The 25,000-nt window shown below is 35.9% G+C and overlaps 1 protein-coding gene across 3 annotated transcripts in view; it reads left to right on the plus strand.

The window, feature by feature from the left end:
- LOC124424730 (E3 ubiquitin-protein ligase MIB1) overlaps positions 1 to 25,000 on the plus strand; it is a 457,761-nt gene that overhangs the window by 71,869 nt on the left and 360,892 nt on the right. The window lies entirely within an intron of this gene.

Raw genomic sequence — 25,000 nt, forward strand, 5'->3', positions numbered from 1 at the left:
ACACATGCATGCATGCATGCATGGTGTATACACCGTTTGTTAATTTATTGTTACGTATTAGAAATTATTTAAAAATACATACTAATAATGTTCAGAAATACGTATGTATATTGTAAAATGTTCGTAAAATTGATCGATTCTCGGAATGATTCGCATTATAAACAAGAATTTCTCGGTATTATGCGTATATTTTTCTTTCTCTTTCCCTTCCGACACCCCACCCCTCCCCCTCCCTGAAGAAAAGAGAAAAGAAAAAAAAAAAGGAAAAAGAAAAAGAAAGAGTAAAAATATTGTTTTGAAAGTTCGAGTTAAAATTCTGTCATAGATCCGCGAACTTTTTTATTTTCTATTTTCCCAAAGAATTACTTTCACACCGTTAACAAGCCAATTTGATGTATGCCTCGTCTCTTATTATTCCACTTTCACTTCGATTTCCTCTTTATCTTCTTACCTTTCTTCCTCCTTCTCGTTCTCCTTCTCTGTTTCTCCTAGGAGTATAATATAGGTACGGGTACAAATTTTGAGTGGGTTCTCTTGTTTTGTGCGGCAAGTATCTCGAGGCAAGTCTACGTCGAAGTCTAAACCCATAATGGCAGTCTGACTGCATCTATGCATAAACGGGGACCATGTTATAGGGCAACATGGATGCTACGTTGCATGTTGAGGATCGAGAGGTCCTCCTACTTCTGAAAGAGAGAGAGAGAGAGAGAGAGAAAGAGAGAGGGAGAGAGAGGAAGTGAAGGAAGAGCGAGGAAGCGTACTATTATCTATCCATATCAAGTTATAATAGCTCCCGTGTTAAATCGCATGAGAGGCAAATCGTTTGGAAGTAACGTTGAGTATCTGCGGCCCTGAATATATACCCTCTCTTCTGTTCGTCCTTCGATACTTGTTCATCCATTTTGAAGATCGATCCTCTTTGTCTTACTCGTATATTCCATTGTCTTTCTTATGCAAAAGAATGCAATACTACAATATATTTCATTAGAAGCCCTTCTTATTTACCATACTTCCGATCGTTCTTTTAGTTTGTATATATATATATATATATATATATATATATATATATATATAATTAAAAAAATAAAAAAAAAGAAATAGAAAAAAAAAATAAACATAAGAATAAAAAGATAAAGGAAGAAAATAAATTGCCCCTTTCCTTATCGTTGTTCTTCTTCTTGGAATTTTTTTCTATAAAAGTTCATACGATAAATGATTTCCATCAAATGCCACATTTATTTCATTCATCCATCAGAATCAGTACGAATTTTCGTAAAGATTATTTTTCGATTTTTCATTAAAACTCGATATTTATTCTACGCCCTTATGGATGATAACATTTATGATGGTGAATGGTGGTGGGTAATGCTTGAACGGGAATATCGTGGATATAAGTAGTAATTTATTGATTTCGAATTAAACCGTATTGATTTTTCGAGCTACGAAGAAGGAGGAAATGCTCTCGGGGATGGGCTATCGAAATTGGGAAACATTTTAGTGAAATGTACGAGTCACGTTGCGTTGTGACTCTCTCTCTCTCTCTCTCTCTCTCTCTCTCTCTCTCTCTCTCTTTTACGGATTTGCTTCTTGGATTAAACGACCTCGCCCGAATTCGCGGAGTTCTCTCGTAAATTGTACCAAAGAATTCGATATTAACGGTTGTTGGAGCCGAGCCGGTTTCTGGATGGGGTTGGCCCGTGGCTTCAGTGGGTCGAACGGAACGAGGAAGAGAACTCGAAGAGGTATGAGAAATGGAAAAAGAGGGAGGAGGAGAGAGAGAGAGAGAGAGAGAGAGGAGGAAGAGGGTAAAAGGTAGTAGGTATTAATGCTGCATTCACCTCAGACGCCAACCGAGCGAGCTGACAAAGCTCGCTCTCTCTGCAGTCTGCCGAGCTCGAGGTATTTCAACGAAAACGAGAGAAAGAGAGAGAGATGGAGATAGAGATAGAGATAGAGATAGAGACAGGATGCTTTTGGTATGCGCACGCGTGCGTTACTATCCATGCCGAAAGCGTGTTACCGGATTGCCGATCCTTATCTCCTTTTATCTTCTTTTGACGATCTTACGAATTTCAACATTTTCTCTCTCTACAAAATTCACGTAGTCATGTATATAAATACGTATGTATTTGTGTATATATGTTTATATATATATGTGTGTGTGTGTGTGTGTGTGTGTGTGTGTGTGTGTGTGTGTGTATGTGTGTGCAACGGGATACATTAATCTATCGTTTGTTTTTTTTTCTTTTTTTTTTTTTTTTGGTTTTTTTTTTTATTTTCCTATTATTCATCGCCGACGACTAGATTAATAATTTAGATATAACATAAGTAATTGCGATATAACGAAAGATCATTTCGTTTTTCAGCACTTCTTTTTTCCCCCTTCATTTTTCTTCCTTTTCTTTTCTTATTTTTTTTTTTTTTTCTTTCTTTCTTTTTTTCTTTCTTTCTTTTTTTCCTTCTCTTCTCTCTTATCGATACGACGAAGTCACGTTTAATCACGTTATTTCGATTATATTTCTCGTGAGCGAGAGACGATTTATTAGATCGTTTCGTTTGTACGAATTGTAAAGTAATGAGATTAGAAGGAAAAGAAGAGATAATAAAAAAAGAAAAAAAGAAGAGCAGAAAGAAAGAAAGAAAGAAAGAAAGAAAGAAAGAAAGAAAGTGAGAGAGAGAAAAAAGGAGAAAAAGGAAGAAAGAAGGAATGTAAGAAGCACGTGTCGTACGAGAAGAAGCGTAGGATGAGAATGAACGAACGAAAACGAAGAGTTGTATTAGGAATGAGAAAAGGAGGTGTGTGTGAGAAAGAGAGAGAAACCGAGAGAAAGAGAGACTGTTAGGGTTGACAAGGGGGTAAGAGTGAAGGCGGATGAATGTTCGATGGATAGAGAGAGAAAGAGAGCCACGTGCGCGACGAAGATTTCATGAACGAGTGTAAAAAAGTTACGTCAGCGTTTATCAAATCTTTCAAAGGTTTTTTTGGATGAGGGAGCGCGGGGTGGTGGTGGGGGTGGGGTGGGGTGGGGTGGGGAGGGGGGTAGTCGGAGTTTTCCGGGTCGCTTGATCGCTAAGCCAAATCTCACCTTCCTTTTCCCTTCACCTTCATCGGTAAAACACTACCACCACCACCACACCATTATCACCACAACTACCACTAGTACGCCCACCCCACCATCTCCACTTCCATCACTATCGCTACTCTTCCATCTTTGTTTTTCCTTCATATTCTTCTTCTTCTTCTTTCGTTCGCGAATTTCTCCCTTTCTCTCTCTCTCTCTCTCTCTCTCTCCCTCCCTCTCGCTCTCTCTCTCTCCCTCCCTCCCTCTCGCTCTCTCTCTCTCCCTCCCTCCCTCTCGCTCTCTCTCTCCCTCTCTGTCTCTGTCTCTCTCTCTCTCTCTCTTTCTCTCACCTCCATCTCTATCTCCTTCGAACCTTCTCGCTTCCAACGGAAATTGGATAGTTGCTTCCAATTCTGTGCGGGACCACTGAAAAGGGGTTGAGGAGGGCAAAAGAGAAAGAGAGAGAGAAAGACAAGGGAGAGAGAGAGAGAGAGAGAGAGAGAGAGAAAGAGAGCGGTATGCCTTTGTTTCTTCTACTTTGTCTTCGGCTCCGTCGAAACTTTCCTATCCTTACTTTCCAACCAACTTTTTCTCTTTCTACCGGCTGAGATCGTCGATTTTCCCTGATTCTTTTCTTTTCCTTCCCTTTCCCTTCCCTTCCTTTCCTTTCCTTTCCTTTCCTTTCTTTTTTTCTCTCTCTATTTTTTTCCTCCTCCTCCTCCTCTTCCTCCTCCTTCTCCTCCTACGTCTTCTTCCTCCACGTGCGCACACAATCACCGCGAAACTCCTTCGATCTTTCTCCTTTTCTTCTTTCTTTCTTTTAATTCCTTCATTTTTTTTTCTTTTTCTATTTTTTCTCTTCTCTTTTTGTTTTGCTTGTTCTTGTTTTCATTTTTTTTCATTTTTCTTTTTTCTTTTTTTTCTTTTAAGGGAAATGTATGAAGGCCTTCTTCTGGGAACTAACACGTTCGTGTTTATTCGTTAAATTGTTAAGAAGAGATGTTAGAGATACGTAAATCTTTATACGTATCTATGTACATGTATTCCAGGTTCATATACATATACAAACATATATATATATAAAGAGAGAGAGAGAGAGAGAAAGAGAGCGGCGGGGAGGGGAGGAGGAACAGACGAAGTAGTATAGAAGGGATTGATTAGATAAAGCGAATATTAAACATAAGAGAGAAAGGGTAGTCTTCTTGTACCTACTCGACGATTACTCGATAGTTATGGCTCGCAGTTAGGTACTTGAGTTCACCGAGTAATCTTATCCTCCAAGGATCCTTTCTCTCTTCCACTCCTCCCCCCTCCCCTTCTCTCTCTCTCTCACTCTATCTATCTAACTCTATTACATGTATGTGTATATATATATATATATATATATACATTATACTATATCTGACGTCAACCGGACTCGTTCTTACATCGTATCTGCGTCCGAGAGTACCTGCTTTAAATTCTCGCGATATTATGTTTAAACGTAGCCGTGGGACTCGTTACAACGAGTACTTTACGGAATTCTATACCATCAGTGTGTCTTGGGAAGACATATTCTAACGTTATTATATCACGGTATATTACTTATATTTCAAATTTTTACATATCGTTTTAAACTAAACGTAGATTTTTAATAAAATTATATCCAATTTATGTCTTCCTCTATGTATATATATATATTATTTTTTTAAACGTTATTTTACATGAAATGTGAATTTTTTACATGAAAATTATATGTAATATATATCTATTAATTAAATTAATATATATATATATATATTTTTTTTTTTATTTTTAGACGAAAGATAGATTTTTTATATTAAAATTTCATGTAATATTTATTTATATATATATATTTTTTTATTCTATCTAATCTATCCATCTATCTATCTACATATATATATATATATTGAGGGAACATTTTATTTTTGTTCATACAATGGTGTAGTGATTTATCTAACTTTAGAAAAATTTTACTATTTTTCTCAACTATGATCCCGAGAGATCGTAAATGTTTCTCTATCGATCCCGAGGGATTTTTCAAATTTTCAAAGTTCTCATATCTCTCTCTCTCTCTCTCTCTCTCTCTCTCTCTCTCTCTCTCCCTCTCTCTCTTTCCCTTTCTCTCAATCCTTCTCTTCCCTTTACCTTCTACTGTCACTTCGGCCGTGACGTTCTTCTTCGTCTCAAATGTGTAAAATGCAAAATGGGGCGTTTTATCAAAAGCGAAATTCTCTCGTAGAGTGAAATTTGTCCAACGTAGCGGAAGCTACGGATTACGGGCTGGTCTTTCAGAACTCGCACCCCTTATTCCAGAACCACCGTCACCATTCACCATCACTACCATCCCATAAACCACCCACTAACCCACCTACTACCATTGCCCCCTTTCCCATCTCTACCCCTTTTTCCATCTTCGTTTGTTCGTTCGTGCATGAGATCCTACTCTCACGGTCTTCCTTCGTCTCATTCTCTACCTTTTCCTCTCTCACCTTCCCATCCTTTTTTCGTTACTCCGTACCGGCGCACTGAAAAAGGGTAACAAAGTGTTAAAGTTTTAATCCATGGTATGAGGAGAAGAGTGGATGGATGAGGATAGGAGAAGGTAGTGGATGGTGGGGTTTCGACAGATAAGGGGGTGACAGGCGCGGGGAGGAACTTGGATCTCGTAGAAGAATGAGAAAAGAAGAAGGTAAGCGGTGGTATAAGGATCCAAGAGAGAGAAGGAACGAAAGATAGAGATAATAAAGTGGAAAAGAAAGTAGGAAAGAGAGAGAAAGAGAGAGAGAGAGAGTGACAGTAAGAGATAGTATATGTGTGTGTGTGTGTGAGAGAGAGAGAGAGAGAGAGAGAGAGACGTCTTTGTAATCGCAGTTTTCTACTTTTTCGAGAAGTCCTGGGGTTGGGTAGTCCATCCTAGATTTCAGCTGGATGGCTTTAGAGAGACGAAGAACGGGGTGTGGGGTATGATGGTGGTACACACCGGTGTGTTAAGAGGAGAAGGAGGAGGAATAGAAAGAGGAGGTGGAGATGGAGTAGAAAGAGGAAGGTGGAGCAAAGAGGATGGAAGAAGAGGGCTAATGGTAAGGGTAGATGGCTCAGTGCAAGGGTGTGCTTGAACAGGGATTTACGGAATTTATCACTCGAATTCCCTGTAAAGGATTAGCAGACATTCTCCCTTCTACTTTCTATCTCGCGCTCTCTCTCTCTCTCTATCTCTCACGCTTTCTCTCTCTCTCTATCTCTATCTCTCTCGTTCATTCGTTCGTTCGTTCGTTGTGAAGGAGTCGTAGGAGGTGCAGCGAGTTAGCTAGCGAGTTCTCGGAACACTGGCGCCGCCTGCTGGATATTTGCAGGCCCTTTTGCTCCACCCGATTATTCCAAAGCGCATACGCATCATTTTCTTTCTTTTTGTCCTTTTCTTCTTTCCTTCCTTTTGCCTTGTCTTTCTTTCTTTCTTTCTTTCTTTCTTTTTCTTTTCTTTTTTTTTTTTCTTTTTTTTTTTACTTCGTAACTAAGTACGTGTAACTAATTACATTCTTTCGTTTTTTCTACAGTGTCGTCAGACACGATACTCGCGAGTTATCTTACCTTTTGTCTTTTATTTATTTTGTTTGTTTTTTTTTTTATTTTTGTTATTATTATTATCGTAAATTTTTTTTTTTTCGTTTGAGCTTTTTTGTTTGACCAGTGCATTTAAAATAAAATAAATAACAATTTCGTCGGATTTAAGGGAATATGATTTGACGGGTGATAATAATGATCTTACTGATTAATTATAATAATAGTCAGTTGTAATTGATTAAAAATCTTTTTTTTCTTCGTTCTTTCTTTCTTTCATTTGTTTGTTCGTTCGTCCGTTCGTTTTTCTTTGTTTTTTTTTTTTTTCGTCCTTTTTCCTTCTCTTCCAACTGGCAGTCCTACGACGTCAAATTAAAAGACAGAGCTTTAATATTAATCGCGTATTTCTTCTTTTTCTCCTTTTTATTTTTCTTTTCTTTTTTCTTTTTTTCTTTTCTCTTTTTTCTTTTTTTTTTTTTTTACTTTTCTATTCATTGACTTTTATACTCGTAGCGCGAACTTTACGTTCCTCGCATTTTAATAGTTACCGTTTTCATCTTTCATTTCGTTTGTGTGGACTCTTTGAAGAGAGAGAGAAAGAGAGACAGAGAGAGAGAGAGAGAGAGACAGACAGACAGACAGAGAGAGAGAAAGAGAGAGAGAGAGAGAGAGAGAGAGAGAGAGAGAGAGAGAGAGAGAGAGGAAGATAGAGGAAAGCATGTTACGTTGGTTGAGGGTGGGTACAGTACGCTTAGTCCACGACAGTCCTTTGGACTTCCCTCTAACTATATACATATATACATACGTATGTATGTATATATGTATGTATATACGTACACCAACGTTTACAATGTACGTAACGTGCGCTTTCAGTTTTATTATACTTACCTTTTCGTAGTTTATAACGTTTATATCGTTCTCACAAAGGAAACGTGAAGCGTAATATCACGTCGTATACAGATGCGGGCTTAACTGGTACACTTTATACATATGTACGTCGAGTCATCTTGAAATATTTTACTCGTTCGTTCGTAATAGTAATACGACTGGACAATAATTTCATTTATTTTATGCTAACTAACTTTTTGGACAAAAATAATCCACACACATATATATATATATATAAATATATATATATATATATATATTTGTTTTTTTTTCTTTCTCGATCATATAACTTCGGGCATACGTCGAAAAATTCAATTATCGTTAAATTGATGGAATTCTTTTTCTTTAAATTTGACAGAGAGTGTTTTTGTGTGTATGTGTAAATGAGAGAAAGAGAGAGATCACGTCTATGAAAGACGTGATGGTGCGAGCGGGGGTGAGGCCGCGGGAAGGGGAATGTTAACTTTACATGAGTTTGTCGAAATATCAGTTTAATCTCTGTTATCTCGCGAAATTTTCCAAATTTTCCAACTGAAATTGGCTCCGAGTGGATACGGAAGAACTTCTTCAACGTGAAAGCGTTTTACTATTCCGGTGCAGAGTGGCGTTTTATGTTTCTCTTTTCTCGTGCTACTATCTCTCTCTCTCTCTCTCTCTCTCTCTCTCTCTCTCTCTCTCTCTCTCTCTCTCTCTCTTGCTTTTTACATATATATATATATATAAATATATATATGTATATATATATATATATATATATATATATATATTTATCTTTCTCTCTCTTTTTCTTTCTCTCTTTCTGTTTTTTCTCTGTCTGTTTTTCATTTCTTTTTAAACTTAGCGCCGTAACACTTTTAACAGGATTTTACGACTATTGAATCGCGCAACCGAGTAAGAAAATCCTATTTCTAAAAAAAAGAAAAAAAAAAAAGAAATAAAAAGAAGAAAAAATGCAGAAGAAAAAGAAAACAATAAAAATCAAACAAACAAAAAAGTACTAAGAGCCGTCAGGTTGAATTCAGAAAAGAGTGTGTATATGTGTGTATGTGCGTCTGTGTGTGTAAGAGAGAGAGAGAGAGAGAGAGAGAGAGAAGGTACAGATTTTTCTTTTTTCTTTTTTTTTTTTTTTCGAAATTTCTTGAAAAATCTGATCTGACAATTTTTATAACGTAACGCTTATTTTATTAACGTACATATCTAATCTATTAGAAATTCTATTCGTTCATCGTTACATCGTTCTAACATATATTCCTTTATTAATTTTTAATATCATTGAAAGTATTTCCATTAATCGCGTTTATTTAATCTCTCAGGTTTATAATATTTTCAAGTTTTAAGAGAGTTTGCAGATGAGCTTTTGTTTCTCATGAGAATCGAATGAAATAATCGATCGTTTTAAAACGAACGGAGGTAAAACGCATACATCAATACATACATACATACATACATACATACATACATACATACATACTTTTTTTTTCTAAATATACATAGATAAATACATATGTATATAACTAAAGGATAAAGTGACCCTTGTATCAATAAAATCCACTAGTATTTATCCGTCAGAAATGATCTCGGGTGATATCTTACAGTATAAATTTATTATTGACATAGGTTTGTGCCCGTGTGCCCTATAAAATCATTTTATTATCTTATCGTAAATACTGAAGAAAGAAAGAAATAAAGAACGAAAAAAAAAGCGAAAGTAAAAACGAACATGAGCATATATATATATATATATATATATATATATATATATATTTATGTACATAATCCTTCGAAATGGTATCGATAAAGGGTGTTGAGTCATCGTAGAAGGAATAGTCAAGGGATTGGGGGATGATCAGAAGAAGGTAGAATCGGTTGGTGGGAGGGGGTTGGTCACGTTCGTCTTTCTCACTGTTGAACACTCGAGGAAATCGAGAGATGGAAATATGACAGGCGACAGCTGTGGAAAACGGTGCCCGTTCGCTGGCACCTTGTTGCCTTTGCCCGTTATCGTTGCAAGCTGGCAAAAAAGAAAAAGGAAAAAAAAAGAGGAAAGAAAAAATGTAAAAAAAAAAAAAAAAAAAAAGAAGAAGAAAGAAAAGGGAAGAAGTAGAAGGATCTAGGAGAGTAGAAAAATCGATAGGGTAAAGAGAAATGAGGAAAACGAGAAAAAGATTTTCGAATAGCGCATCGTACAGTTTTCTTGGGGATCGAGAGTGTACAAAAAAAAAAAAAAAGAAAAAGAAAAGAGAGAAGAAAAGATAATAGAAAGAAATAAGAATAAAAAACGATAAAAAAAAAAAAAAAAGAGATCGACCCGTAAACATCGTCTACATGCGTGAGTTGATATAAAAATTGGGAAAGTTGGGATCAATGGGAGAAAAGGGGAAATACCGTGGCGAGAACTGAGGAAGTATTTTTTATTTCTTTTTCTTCTCTTTTTTTTTTTCTTTTTTTTTTTTTTGATGGTACTTTTGAAAAAGGAAAATTATTATCGTATCGAAAGAAAGAAAAAAAAAAAAGAAAAAGAAAAAGAAAAAGGTTTGCTCGTATCGTCGAATTTTTAGCGTCGTCGAATATTTTTGTACGAAACGTTTCACGCGATTTTATCGATTCGATGATTTGTTTTTCTTTCTTTCTTTCTTTCTTTCTTTCTTTTTTTCTTTCTCTTTTTTTTTCCTCCTTAATACCTACTCGCGAATCTTATGGTTTTCTATTTGTTTTTATTTTATTTATTTATTTATTTTTTTTTTTTTTTTCTATTTTTAACTTTTTAATAATCCTTGTTTCGAGTCCTTACGACTTTTCGTTGCGTAGAATATGATCGTTCGAAATATTTCAATTGATTATTTCTATGGATGTACGATGGCTGCTACGTTTTTATGAATGGGTGGGCCGACGCGCGTGTGAGTACGACGAGCGTTGTAGCCGGAAAAAAAAAAGGAAAAAGAAAAAAAAAGAAAAGAGAGAAAGAGAAAAAAAAACACTGTTTACGCTGGCTAACAGAGTCGATTTCAGGAATTTATATGGGTCAATGTATCAGGTGGTAACTCTTTCGAGAGATTATATAGGTCAGTTGGTTTCATTATTCTCGTTTTTCTTTTTTTTTTTTTTTTGTTTTTTGTTTTTTCTCTTTTTTTTTTCCTTTTTTTTTTAAACACGAAAATATCCATGAAAATTAAAAGTCGTTAGAGACTTGAAAACGACGATCATTTCGAACGATTAAATTTTATTTAATCGTATTACTGATCGAATCAATCGTACGAACGATTACTTTAATAACACTTATCTGCGTATTTTATATAATTTTATTTTTTTGTGGCGCAGAGGTAGGTAGGGGAGAGAGGGAAGAAAAGAAAATGTTACGAAGAACTCGTACTCTCGTACGAAAGAAATTAATTTGCAAAAGAAATAAAAATTTATTAAGACCGATATAATGATTATTATCTGAATAAGACATTTGGACAAATAGACAATTACTTTTTTTTTTTTTTTTTTTTTTTTTTTTTTTTTTTAAATACGTACATAGTTATTAAATATATTTCTTTTTTTTTTTTTTCTTTTTAAAATTGCGCTTCGTTGAGAGCCGTGGGAAGATATCGCGGAGAATCTGTTCGGTTATTGAAAATTTTGTGTCTTATATAGGTCATCGTGCCGCCATGGCCGCTGCGGTTAATCGACGGTCGTATATATGTATCATGGATCACCGCGCACATTGGCGTCGCAATATATCCGTGAAATTTTAATATAATAAATCATATATATATATATATATATATATATATATATATATATATATATATACATTTTTGTTTGTTTGTTTTTATATTTATCTATCGAACGTGATGTTGATGAATGTTCTTAAATGTAATTTCTTAAAATGTCGGATATAATAAAGAGAAACGACAATGTATTGACAAAGTGTGTTTCTCTAAGTGATTAAAAAAAAACATATATATATATATATATATATATATATATATTTTTTTTTTTTCTGTCGAGAATGACGTCAAGATTTTACCCGGGGTTAACAATTGCATTGTAAACGATTGTCTCGTGCAAATGCACGTACGTTGTAACAGAGAATGGCCGATCGTGTCTCGACGGATGAGTGTGTTTCTCTTTTGCAAATCCGCGCTCGTCTACGTTGAGAGATCGAGTAAACGAGTTTAAAAAAAAAAAAAAAAAAGAAAAAAAAGAAAAAAAATGAAAAAAAAAAAAGAAAAGAGATATCAAAAAGAGGGAAAAAAGAAGGAAAAATAACGCGAGTGTTCCGCGAAAAAAACATTTCCTTTTTTTTTTTTTTTCTTTCTTTCTTTCTTTCTTTTTATCTTTTCTTCTTCTCTGTTTCGTTCGCGACAAAACGCGCGTCCACAAAAAAAAATATATATATATATATATATATATATATATTGCGCATACCTACGTGTCTTTGGTTCGATGGAATAAACGTGGAAAAGAATGCGACGTCTTATCGTCGGAAGTTACGATCGCACGAAGCGAAGGACATTTAATGGAGCGTGGAAGAGAGCATCGAGAATCGCAAATAAATTCGCCTCAGGTTTATCGTCCGTGAAAATGTACCTCCGATTTCTCTCGAACCCTCCGAGAGCCTTGCTCTACATACATACTGCCTTTTAAAAAAGTCGATGTGCTACCTAGAAAATGTTTCCGTATAAACGTTCAAACGTTTCAATCGCGAAACTACCGGCCAACCAACCGACGGACCGATCGACCGATTGATCGACCGATCGATCGATCGATCGATCGATTAAACCTTACAAAACAATATTCTTACTATCTATTTTTCAATTATTTACAAATCTTTACTATTATATTATCATCGTCATCATCATCATCATCATCATCATCATCATCATCATCATCATCATCATCATCATCATCATCATTATCATAATAATCATGATCATCATTAACATGACTCATCGTGGTTATGATAAATTTTACGTTCACTTGTAGATAATCCTTTCTTTCATTGAAATGCTATAATTATAGGATAAGAAAAGAAAAAAGGTCAGAAAGGAAGGAAAAAAGAAACGAAGAAAAAATTAAATCGAACTTTAAATCAAATTCAAAAATTTCGACGATCGACGTTAACATTTCATCTTCATTTATCTATTTATTTATTTATTTAATTATTTATAAAAAGGTGAATAAATTTAATTCTCTCGTTATCATTCACTCGTAATTCGAAAATTCGTTTATTTATTTGACAATGTGTTTATAATTGAAATAGATTAAGATCGTATAAAAAGTCTTGCTCGTTGTTGTTATCTATCCTTTTCTTTCTTACTTGTTTACTTATTTTCTTTCTTACTTGTTTACTTATTTTCTTTCTTTCTTTCTTTCTTTCGTTGTTCTTCTTTTTTTCTTTTTTTTTCTTTTTCTCTTTCTCTCTTCACTTTCTTTTTCTTTTTCATTTCCTTTTTATTTTTCAACAAATTCGATGCGTGCATCTCTTACTTGTACGTAACCACCCATCCGGGGGTTTATTCGAGTGCAGGCTACCAACGTACACGTTTCCTGCCACCAAAAACTTCCTCCTTTCTTCGAGTTTCTTTTTCTACTATTTTGCGGACAACGTAAAAGCGAAGGAAGGAGTCTGCAAAATAGCATGAAAGAGAGACAGAGAGACAAAGAGACAGAAATAGGGAGAGAGAGAGAGAGAGAGAGAGAGAGAGAGAGAGAGAGAGAGTGACTTTTCTGTTTTGTCGGAACTACTTTTCCGAGGAAAGCTTCTTTCATCGTTTTTGTCTCTCACCTCTCTCTCTTTCTCCCTCACTCTCTCTGTCTCTGTCTCTCTGTCTCTCTGTCTCTCTTTTACTCACTCATTCATTCTTTCTTTTTCTCTTTTCTTACTTCTTCGTTTTTGAGTTCGCGACGGCGTCGTCGACTTTGAGACAATTATTCGACAAAAAGGATCCTAATAGACGTAATTCCACTGAGCCAATTCATTTTCACGAATTACCCTCGTTACCTTTAATTACGTACACTCGAAATTATATCTATTAATTCTCGGACGAGGATTAATAATAAATAAGTAAAAAAAAAAAGAAAGGAAAAAAAAAAAGGAAAAAGAAAAGGGGAAAAAGGGAAAACAGAATAAATAAATTAATAAATTAATAAAAAAAAAAAAAAAAAAAAAAAAAAAAAAAAAAAAAATATTAATAATATTAATACGCAATTAGAAATCGATCGACGTATTTTCAATTTTCAAAACGAAACTCTTGATATAACATTCTGGTTACTTTTTTCTTTTCTCTCTCTCTCTCTCTCTCTCTCTTTAATTCGATCTTTATCGAACCAACTTGGTAACTTTGTTTCGATCGATGGATCAGCAAAGATCAGCAATTCGAAAACTGAGGTATATTACGAGACGTTACAAAGAGAAAAAGAGATAGAGTAATAGTAATAGTATACGTTGAAGTAAAAACTTTTGCTTGGAGATAAGACTACGCGTTGTTATCTTCTCCTCGTGTGGTAGAAGTAGTAAGAGAAGGATGAAGAGGAGTTGGTTGTATATGGTGGAAGAGAGAGAGAGAGAGAGAAAGAGAGAGAGAGAGAGAGAGAGAGAAGTTGGGGGTGAGGTAAGAGGAGGATGAGAAGGATGAGGAGGTGAGTTTGGAAAGGGCGAAGAGAAGATATCGTCGCGACCGGCTTACCGAACTTTCCTACTGTTCAACTTCAAGCCAGGACTTGCACCGCTAGAAATCCTGAAACGGGAACGAATAGGGGCCAAAGGACAACGCAGCCAACTTGCTAGACGTTGCAGCCGGCAGCTCCACACGCTGCTGAACACTGCTAAACTTACTTTTGCTTCCTCCCACCGCCCATCTTTTTCTTTTACGAATCCTTTCCTTATACCCTGTCGTACTTTTGTCTATATTGTTCTTTCGAATTTCTCTCTCTTTCTCTCCCTCTCTCTCTCTCTCTCTCTTTATCTATCTCTGTCTATCTATCTATCTATCTCTATCGCTCTCTTTCGTTCTCTCTTTCTCTTACTTTCTGTTTATATATTTATTTAATTATTTAATTATTTAATTATTTTTGTGTGTGTGTGTGTATGTGTGTGTATGTGTATATATGTGTATATATGTGTATACATTTTTCTTTCCCTTCGTGTGTATTTATAAGTATAATATATACTTTAGTGTTAGATAAAAGTGTAAATAAGAAAGCACAGGTTTTTTTGTTTGTTACATTGTTTCGATTAATCTCGTTTTCTTTTTTTTTTTTTTTTTCTTTTTTTTTTATCTCTTATCAGAACTAAAAATTCCATTTATTTTCTTTTTTCTTTTTCCCTTTTTCTTTTTTCTTTCTTTTGTTCGATATATATATATATATATATATATATATATATATATATATATATATATCGAAGAATCGAATGACGTGTCATGTTCCGGTTGACATCAAGAATGAAGATGAGGGGGAGAGAGAGAGAGAGAGTGAGAGAGAGAGAGAGAGAGAGAGTGAAAGGGGAAGTTCAAAAGGGTACGAGGATAGGGGTAGCCACCCTTTGTTTCTACGTGAACCTACGAAAGGTCTCGTGACGCTGATTAATGTTGCCTTTAACCCCCAACTACCCCCTTGTAACGTAGCGTACTCTCTCGCATTCCTCTTCGGGGTTAGAATTTCCATCAGATGTAGAGAGATAGAGAGAGAGAGGCAGAGGTAGAGACAGAGAGAGAGAGAGAGAGAGAGAGGGAGAGAAAGAGGAGGAATTTCAATAGCGTTTTAGATTCTCCAAGATCTATTTTCTTTTTTAAAAAATGTTACATTTATAAAAAGTAAAATTTTAGTTGCCATGAAAGTTTTCAATAATTAGAGGCCAGAAATAAAAAGAAGGTCATAGGCCGTACTTTAGAAAGCCAGAATAGAAATAAGCGTTTAACCTCGTTTCTCCTCGTCCATGTATGTGTACACATTTATACATACATACGTATAGGCATATTGTGTGTGTGTGTGTATGTTTGTGTTTGTGTTTGTGTATGTGTTTCTATGTACGCGAACACAAATATACAAACACATACACACACATATCTATATGTATACACACATATCGACGTACAGAACGGTCTAAATCCAGTATGCAAGTGGAGTAGATAGACGATAGGAGATAGCCGATAGGGAAGTGCAGCGTTGCATGCATTCAGCAGAAGCAGAAGCAGAAGCAGAAGCAGTAGCAGCAACGGGGAATAGTAAAAGTAAGTTTGACTTGAAACGTTTGGGGGAAGCGAGATGGACGCTTCGAATAGACCGAATGGACGGCAAAATAGGTCGAGTCGATGCGTTCCGTTGCTGCCTACCTTTCTTCTTCTAGTCGTTGCAACGAGTAAACCGTATCAACGTTCCATCATCTAATATTTCATATTTTATATATCTTTTTTTCTACCTTTTTCTTTTTCTTTTTTTTTTTTTTTCTTCTTTCTTTGATACCTCATTCGCCGCAATTTTTTTAATTTCAAAACGATCACGTTCTCCTTTTTCGCGTTAAAAAAAAAACATTCAATTTGCTCATTAATTTCATTCAAGAAATAATTTCTCACTATCGAATACTTATAAAGAAATTCATATTTATAATTGTATATATTGAGGATCATTTGAAAAATTTTCTTTCAATTTCTATCGAATCGAATCGCATCAAATCGGATCGATTCGAATCGAGTTAATGGCTTCGATACAATTGATCTCGTTCAGTCTTCCCGAAAAATTTCTTCTATTCTCTACGATCATCCGATCATGATTTGTACGATCCAAATGAAATGATTTGTTCGACAAGATAGATAGAGAGAAATATATATATGTATTTATATATATATATATATATATATATATATATATATATATATATATCAGCTTATTTCGTGATCGGTCCAAGCGAGTACGTTAAATTCTTTTCGATTTTCCTCCCGTTTTCTTGCTACGACCAATTTGCGGAAAGCTCCGCGACGTACGAAGCTTAATATCGAATTTCGATACCGGTAACATATTCGATGTTATCGATGTGCCAGATATTCGAAATTATATCAATATGTCGAATATTTGATAATGTCGTAAGAGCTAGTATCGAATTATCGAGAAGAACGTACTATACGTTATTGAACACTGTAATAATTATTAATATTTCATACATCTTTTTGTTTTTCTTTTCTTTTCAATCTTCCTTTTTTTTTCCTTTTTCTTATTGTTCCTTTTTCTCCCTCCCCGTCTCTCTCTCTCTCTCTCTCTCTCTCTCTCTCTGTCGAATGACAAATTAACGTTTATAATGTTAATCTCGCGATTTTCGTAATGAGAAAGAAAACGAACAAAAGGAATAAATAAATGAGGAAAAAAGAAAAGATTAATAAATAAAGTGAATCGTTGTTATCGAAAATAACGTTGGAGTATTAAAGAATTTCATTTTTTTTCGCTTTTCATGTTTTTTTCTCTCTTTTTTTTTTTTTTTTTTTTTTTTTCTTTTCTTTTCTAAATTCAAAGCGGCCAACGACGAACAAAAGGGTCTGTCCTTTCGAAGTGTCGAAGAACAAGAAGGACATTGTGCCCATAGTCACACAGTAGTGGGTGGGTGGTGAATTATAATGCGGGGGACGGGGGTGAGGAAGAGAGAGAGAAAGAGAGAGAGAGAGAGAGAGAGAAGGGAAAAAATATCTCGCTTACTGCGAGATCGAGTGAAAACATTATTTTCGACTTAAATCGAGCACCATCGAAATGCTTTTAACGATTCTATCGTTGAAAAGAATCGACTTCCTTGTCTATTGATTTCACACAAAACGCATATATATATATATATACATTCATTCATACGCACGCGATATATGTATAAATTGGAAAGAGAGACATGTAGATTTCTATGTCAAAATCGCATTTAAAGTTGCAATCGTTTTGCGTGGAAGCGAATGAAGAAAAATAAAATGGACAAAGGAGGGATACGGTAGAATGAAAATGAAAAAGAAATACGTAGAACAAAGAACGAAAAAACGAAAAACTAGAAAGGAAGAATATATATATATATATATATATATATATATATATATATATATATATATATATACGAAACGAAGAGAAAAAAAAAAGGAAAAGAGGACAAATCAAGACGAACATTTGAGAGTGTAAATCATCGAAAATTGAAAATTCTCAAAAGGGGACAAAGTCGAATATTGGGAAAGAAAAGGGATGATATGGCCATAATGTTGAAAAAGATGAAACCAATCGTTATTTTCCTTTGGTTCTATCGAAACGAGAAAGAACGTAATCGATGGGGTATGAGAGAGAGAGAGAGAGAGAGAGAGAGAGAGAGAGAAAGAGAGAGAGAAAGCAAGATGGAGGAAAGTGTGTAATGGGAAGAGGAAAGGAGGACGGAGGTAGAAGGTTAAAAGTACTAATAATTTTCGAGATTAAGAGTAAACGAAGGATACATCGTAAGTATACATACATACGTAGATAACAATATATTTTGTTTTGTACAATTTCGATAAGCATTCGCTTATGTAATTGGATGTTTGTTTTAATCTCCTTAACATCGAACGAACAGGGGCTTGCATCGTTTGTCGGTTTAATACAATGCTTTTCCTTCTCTTTCTTTCTCTCTCTCTCTCTCTCTCTCTCTCTCTCTCTCTCTCTGTCTTTCTCTCTCTGTCTCTATCTCTCTATCTCTCACTTAAACGTATGTAGTTGCACGTGCGCTTTAGGAAACAAGCGGAGTGAAGCGGAGGAGACTGTGGCTGTGGTCGGTGGCATTACAGGTTTAGGGGGCTTATAGGGTGGAAGGAGAATGAAGGTGGGAGGATTGTAGGAAAGGTGGAGGACAGAGGACGAGAAGGGAGTAGGGAGAAGGACGGAGAAATACGGAGGAGGGCCAGCGTGGGATTTTGGTCGTGGCTCGGGCCGAGCTTGCACCGTTCACGGCGATTAATTCATTGCCGCTTACCGCGTCCCACCGCAAACCGCCTTTTGGTCTGCCCTCTCCCCCTGCCCTTCCTCCCTATCTTTCTCCCTTCCTCCCCTTTTCCCTTACTTTTCCTCTCTCACTCCCTCTTCCACCCACTACACCTCCCCCACTCTCTCTCTCTCTCTCTCTCTCTTTCTTTGTCTTTCTCTATCTGTCTGTCTCTCTTGTACGACGTAACGATACACATAAACGCACGGGATGCTCTTGGTAACCCTTAACAGCTTCGAACGTTGTTGTTAATGTCTTTGCTTTTACCGTCCTATTCTCGTTTGGATAAATCACTTTATTTAATGTTGATTTATCCAAAGGAGATGTAAATTTTCATTCTATTTTTCTTTTCTTATCTTTTGTTTTTTCTCTCTTATTTATATTTTCTTTTTTTTTACTTCTTTTATATCTTTCATTCTCTGTCTCTCTCTCTCTCTCTCTCTCTCTCTCTCTCTCTCTCACACACACACACACACACACGATCCTTATGCCTGTTATCTAATGTATTCGATCGTTCCTTTTATTTTCAATGAGATTTCAATTAGTTAGATTCGTTAGCGAGAATCCGTACGGTTCCACGAAGAAACGTAGAATCCTATCGTAGAACTTAATAATATACTTGTGTGTTTTAGAGAGTGAGAGAGAGAGAGTGAGAGAGAGAGAGAGAGAGAGAGAGAGACTTGGTTGAGGAAAGGGTAGAACGCACGTGGTCTTAATCGCAGTTACACCCGCCCCCTCCCATCCCCCCGAGTATATTATCGGGATAAAGGGTAGAGCAATGAATTACGGCTTTAACTGTAGTAACGTCGCGCCCTCTCAGTGAAAAGAGAGGGATTTCCGGTAATTTCCGCGTCCTGAAACGTTTCCATCTACGTTACCGGATATCGTCGAACGTCGATGGTGTTCAGCTTCGACAAAAGTAAGAGAGAAAGAGAGAGAGAGAGAGAGACGAGAATTTCCTAAGGTCGCCGATTTCTATGAACCGTGATTTATCGCCCGTCACGGAAACCCTTTCCTCCATGTCAACGTACTTTACGATTTGCCGTAATGTCGTTAATCGATCGAAATTTTCTCTTTCCTTTTCTCTCTCTCTCTCTCTCTTTCTTTCTTTCTCTCTCTTATACACATAAAGAGAGAGAGAGATAGAGAAATATATATATATATATATATATATATATATATTTCTTATTTACTGTACGTGAATAGTACTATATAACTTACTATATATTTTTTATTTTCAGTTTAAAATCGACATAACCTCGACAATTTTCTTCCTTCTGTTTTTACTCATTTCTCTTCTTCTTCTCTTTTCCTCCTTTCTTCTCTAGTCTTTTTCTTTTTTTTTTTTTTTTCTGTTTTGTTTTATTTTTCCCCTTTTTCTTTTACTTTTTCTTTTTCTCTAATAAGAGAATTACTCTTGAGATATAATTATTATTATTAGTCCTGATAAAGGAAAATTATATACGACGGAAACTTTTTCACTAATTACTACGTCCTTACTTACCGGTTTCCTTAATTAAATCCCTATTCTTTATCTCCTTTATCGTTTGAAACAAGAATAATTGTAATTTTCTCAAAGAAATCACAGTAGAGAGAATAGTTTTGAGATAAGGTAAGGTATTCCAGGAACTAAACTCGGATCCTTTGACCAAGACCAACACGCTTTCGGTATCCTAGTGGGTCGTACTTGACATAGTGGGACGATCGTAAGGTCTCTTTAATCGGTTCGTTGATAATAGCACGATTAATCACTCGGCTCGTTCAACGGAACTCGGTCGTTGCTGATAAGAAAGTCTCCCTTTGAATCCGTCGTCTTCCTTCTTTCTTACACACAAACACACACACACACACATATACACAAAGACGTGTATATATGAATTCTTTTCTTTTTTGTTCAATTTCTCTTTTCTGTACGAGAAGCTTTCGTAAGATTATTTTTAAAGGTAACTGCCTCTACCGATATCTACATGTTAGAAAAGGATGGAATCCAAAAAGAGAAATCTTTCCTTAACTCTTCTCTACCTTCTTCTCTCTCTCTCTCTCTTTCTCTTTTCTCTCTTTCTCTTTTCTCTCTTTCTATGGCAAACCGAAACGTACGTGGTACTATACATTTCTTCTATAGGTAATCCAGTATCCTTGTAGAAATGTTATTCGGTTTGATCCACCTAAGAAGAGCGAGCTAGCGAGCAAACCTTCTCTCTCTCTCTCTCTCTTGGGTGGGTTTAGTCCTGCCCTTGGGTATGGAGGTCAGAATTGCGGTGAATGCGCATTGAACGGTTTCCGGGTTAGCCGTATCGTGCCACTCGTAAGACGTAAAGGTAAGAGAGAGAGAGAGAGGAAGAGGAAGAGGAAGGTGGTAGTGGTGAAGGAGGAGATAGAGGAGAAGGAGGTTGAGGATTCCTGAAGATAGATCTTGCGGAGAGCTCGGCTAGGAACGTACCGCAACGCTCTCGACAGGGACGTACCTCGCATGGGGATTTCGGGTTCAATCGTTGATCTGGTCAAAGGTTGAACTGAACCGTAGGAAACCTTATCTTGAGATAGCTCTCTCTCTCTCTCTCTCTATCTATCTATCTATCTATCTATATATCTCTCTTTATATCTTAAACAAGCCATCGGTTGGTATAACAGCTGCTAGGGTTCACCACGATTAACGAAGGATTAGAAAAGTTACCCAAAACAGTTCTAGGATGTGGTTGATGTTAGTTGTCCTCTTGTTATTTTCTCGAGTTTACGCGTGAAAATCAAGCCAAACTGAAAATTGAATCAAATTAAATCAAATCAAATCAAATTGAATCAAATCGAATCTAATCGAATTGAATAAAATCGAATCGAAATCGTACCAAACGAAAATCTGATATGGATAAATGATATATAAAATATACTTCGTATCTTTCGTTTCGTCAAGAAAATGTCATCCGTCTTCTAGATTCTTCCTAGAATATACGAGAAAGCGAAGAATGCTTGATTAAACACAACCTTCCGGCAAGAGTAATTAAAGAGGTAAGCGAGAGATCGAGCACCGCAAGAATAAACTTGCTAACCTTCTGTTAGCTTGCCCGAAGGTGGAAGAAGAGAGATAGAGAGAGAAAGAGAGAGAGAGAAAGAGAGAGAGAGAGGATCCTTAGTCTGTATGTGTGCTTATGTGTAAAATATATAGGTATATGTTTCTCTCTCTCTCTCTCACTCATCCATCCTCATACCCTACATCCACTCTATTTCTCTCTTTCTCTTTCTCTTTGTATATGTGTGTTTCTCTTTCTCGTTTCCTCTGTCAATGTCGTGTCTTTTCCTTCCATCATGCTGCCCATACGCTATATACATATATATATACATATATACATATACATATATAAATACACTCAACGCCATCTCCTAGAACGGAGAAGTTGGATTAGATAAGTTTGCCGTTTAGCCAGCCCTTGGATGGGCTTAGTTGATTCCAACCGAGTCTCTCACAGCCTCGCTTCGGTCATGTTTAGTTTGGTTTGCTTTCCTTTGGCCTATCCTCTCTTGACTTGCTTTGGTTCTCTCTCTTTCTCTCTCTCTTTCTCTCTTATTCTCTGTGTCTCTTTGCGTGTCTCTCTCGTAAAGAGAGAAGATAGTACATTTTGCGAGGCGGGATTGGATGAAAAGGGTGAAAGGGAATCGGGAAGGGGAAAAGGTTGTGTCCTTAGTAGCCTTCGAAACGACGACTGCTGGTACCAGCTTCCTTGTTCGCACTGTTTGATTCGTTTATTCTCCTTCTCTATTTCTCCTTCTCTTTCTCTCCCTTTTATATTACTAAGAGAGAAAGAAAGAGAGAGAGAGAGAGAGAGAGAGGGAGAGAGAGAGAGAGAAATTTTCCACTTGAAAGAAGGACAATCCTCATCTTTTCGTAAGAACTATTGATGGATCCGATTTCCCATCATCGATATCCACGAGACCTTTACTATTGTTATGTGATTCAACGGAATGGAGTGAGAGGGGGTGGGGCGGGGGTGGGGGGTTAGTAGTAGTAATAATAGTAGGAATTGGGTTGGTGGGAAGTAAAATGGGTTGGGGTGGGGGGAAGGGTGCAAGCCCTTGACTTTACATCGGTACATTTGATAGAAGTCATAGGCTTTTAAAGAGATTCACGATGAACGTGCTAAAAGTCCATTTAGCTTTTCTTCCTCTTATTCTACTTCTTAGTTCGATGCGGAATCGATGGTTTTTTTTTATTTTCTTTTTTTTTTTTTTTATTTACTTGTTTATTATTATTTCCTTTTCTTTTTTTTTTTTTTTCTTTTTTATTTCTTCCTTCCTCTTTATATCTCGACACGATCGATACTTATGAAGTTTCAATAATAAGATTATTTTTCAATTGTACAAAATACATTACTTTATCTACCTGCAGGACCCTTTTTCTTTTTTTTTTTTCTTTTTTTTTTCTTTTCTTTTCTTTTCTTTTCTTTTTTTTACTTCTCTCTTTGTCGACTTAACAATATTCCCTAGACAACTTTATATTTCCCTAGATAAGAATTGACAATACTTCGATGATAGTATATATACACATTATATATATATATATATATATATATATATATATATATATATATATATCTTTTTTATACGAATAGATTATATATATATACATATACGAGAAAGTAAATACAGGTGGAGAGGTAGATTATAGTTGATAGGAGATGGTAGTATAGAAGATTTTTGATTGGCTGCCAAAGAGATTATTTTAAATGATCAGACGTCGAAGGTCGAACGTTGTTGTCCGTCAAGCGTCAAAGACCGTGTACGAATTGACGAGGGCGATATCTCTCAGTGGTTTAACCGCAATCGGGTATTGTCATTGCCTTTGACAAGACCTAATTCATATTCCTGGTTAAGGACATTACTTTCCCGGCACTTTGTGATACGAACGTAGAGGGCCGTTATCATCCACTCTAACGAGTTCTTTGAATTTGATCTGGTGCTATGCTGTTAAAGGGGACGGGGATTGGCCGAGAGTAATAGGAGGGATGAAGGAAGGAGGCGAGAAGGTTATTAATTTCATACTTCGATCTATCGATTTTTATTATAGAGAAATATACCATCTATTTTGATTCTATATCGGGATTTAATTGGATGAATAGAAATATTACGAGTTACGCATTTATATTTTCTTTTTTTCTTCTTTTTCCTTCCCCCGACCCTACCCTACCCCAACCCTACCCATTCGTTTTTCAATCGTTTTTTTTTTATAGAAAAGTTTTTTTCTTTGTCTTTATTTTTTCTTTACGTTTTTCGTTCTTTAACCATCTTTATGTTCGTATTAAAATTGAATAATATCTCCCTCTCTCTCTCTCTCTCTCTCTTTTTCGAAGAAGAAGAAGAAGAAGAAGAAGAAGAAGAAGATAAAAAAGAGAGATAGCACTCTCTTATATTACTTAAATCCCAACGAACCCATTTGAGATTTGATTGGTGCTTTCGATTCGTCGTAGTGGAAATTGAAAAGAGAAACAATGCAAATCGCGGTCTCGGGATGTCTGCCGTTGGAACGATCTTCGAATGCCATTAACTCGAGCTACGGTTTTCGGAGTATCGTAAATATCCCCGAATGCAGCCGATGCAGTTTCCTGAATTACGATCGAGGATAATCCGCATATATTAAAAGCTAGGAGGAGGTCGTCTCTTTTCCTTCCTTTCTTCCTTCCTTTACTCCTTCACCTCCTGTTCACCTAGCTCTTGCACCCTCTCCTCCCTTTCCTCGACCACTCACCCCTCCACGCTCATCCCCTGTCGCTTCCGTTTCCGGATTATATTTCTACAGGGCTCTTGTAGCCTCTAACATACGAGAAAGCTATTTTCATTCTTCTCGTAAAGTAAAGACGACAGGTTCGATTATTAGAAAGTACCTATCGATCGAGTCCAATATATTCTTGGTGAAGGCACAAGGGGAGTGGGGGCAGAGGAGAAGGAGAGAGATGAGGGTTGAAGAGTCCTTCGGAAGAATATTATATATATATATATATATATATATGTATATTAATATAATATTATTAAATTTTCACAAATTCGATATAATCCTTATGAGATAAAATATATTTCTATCAATAGTTATCTATCGACTCGAATGCAAATCACATTTCTCTCACGTAGATTTTCAATTTTTCTCTTACGAATATTTTCGTTATTTGTTCTCGTTTGTAATTTCGAATAAATCGAAAAGAAGAAAAGCAACAAAAAAAAAAAAAAAAAAAAAATTAATCGATAATCATAAAAGAATAATGTTTGAAATATTTTTCAAAAATAAATAATCAATCGATCGAACGTATACAAATAGTTGTTTGTTGTTGTCGTCGTCGTCGTCGTTTTGTTTTCTTTTTTTTTTTTTTTATTGTTTGTTTTTAATATCGTAAGAAACAGTACACGTGATGTTAATTATGAGAAAAACTTTTAACGAATAACAAATTAAGATCGTAATGGCATAAAAGAGACAAGCTTTGTAAAGCCACGTGACAAAGTGTCGTAAGAGAAAGAGCGTCGTTATATACATTATAATATAACGAGATGAAGGAAGAAG

This window comes from Vespa crabro, chromosome 6 (genome assembly GCF_910589235.1).
Source record: "Vespa crabro chromosome 6, iyVesCrab1.2, whole genome shotgun sequence".
NCBI lineage: Eukaryota > Metazoa > Arthropoda > Insecta > Hymenoptera > Vespidae > Vespa > Vespa crabro.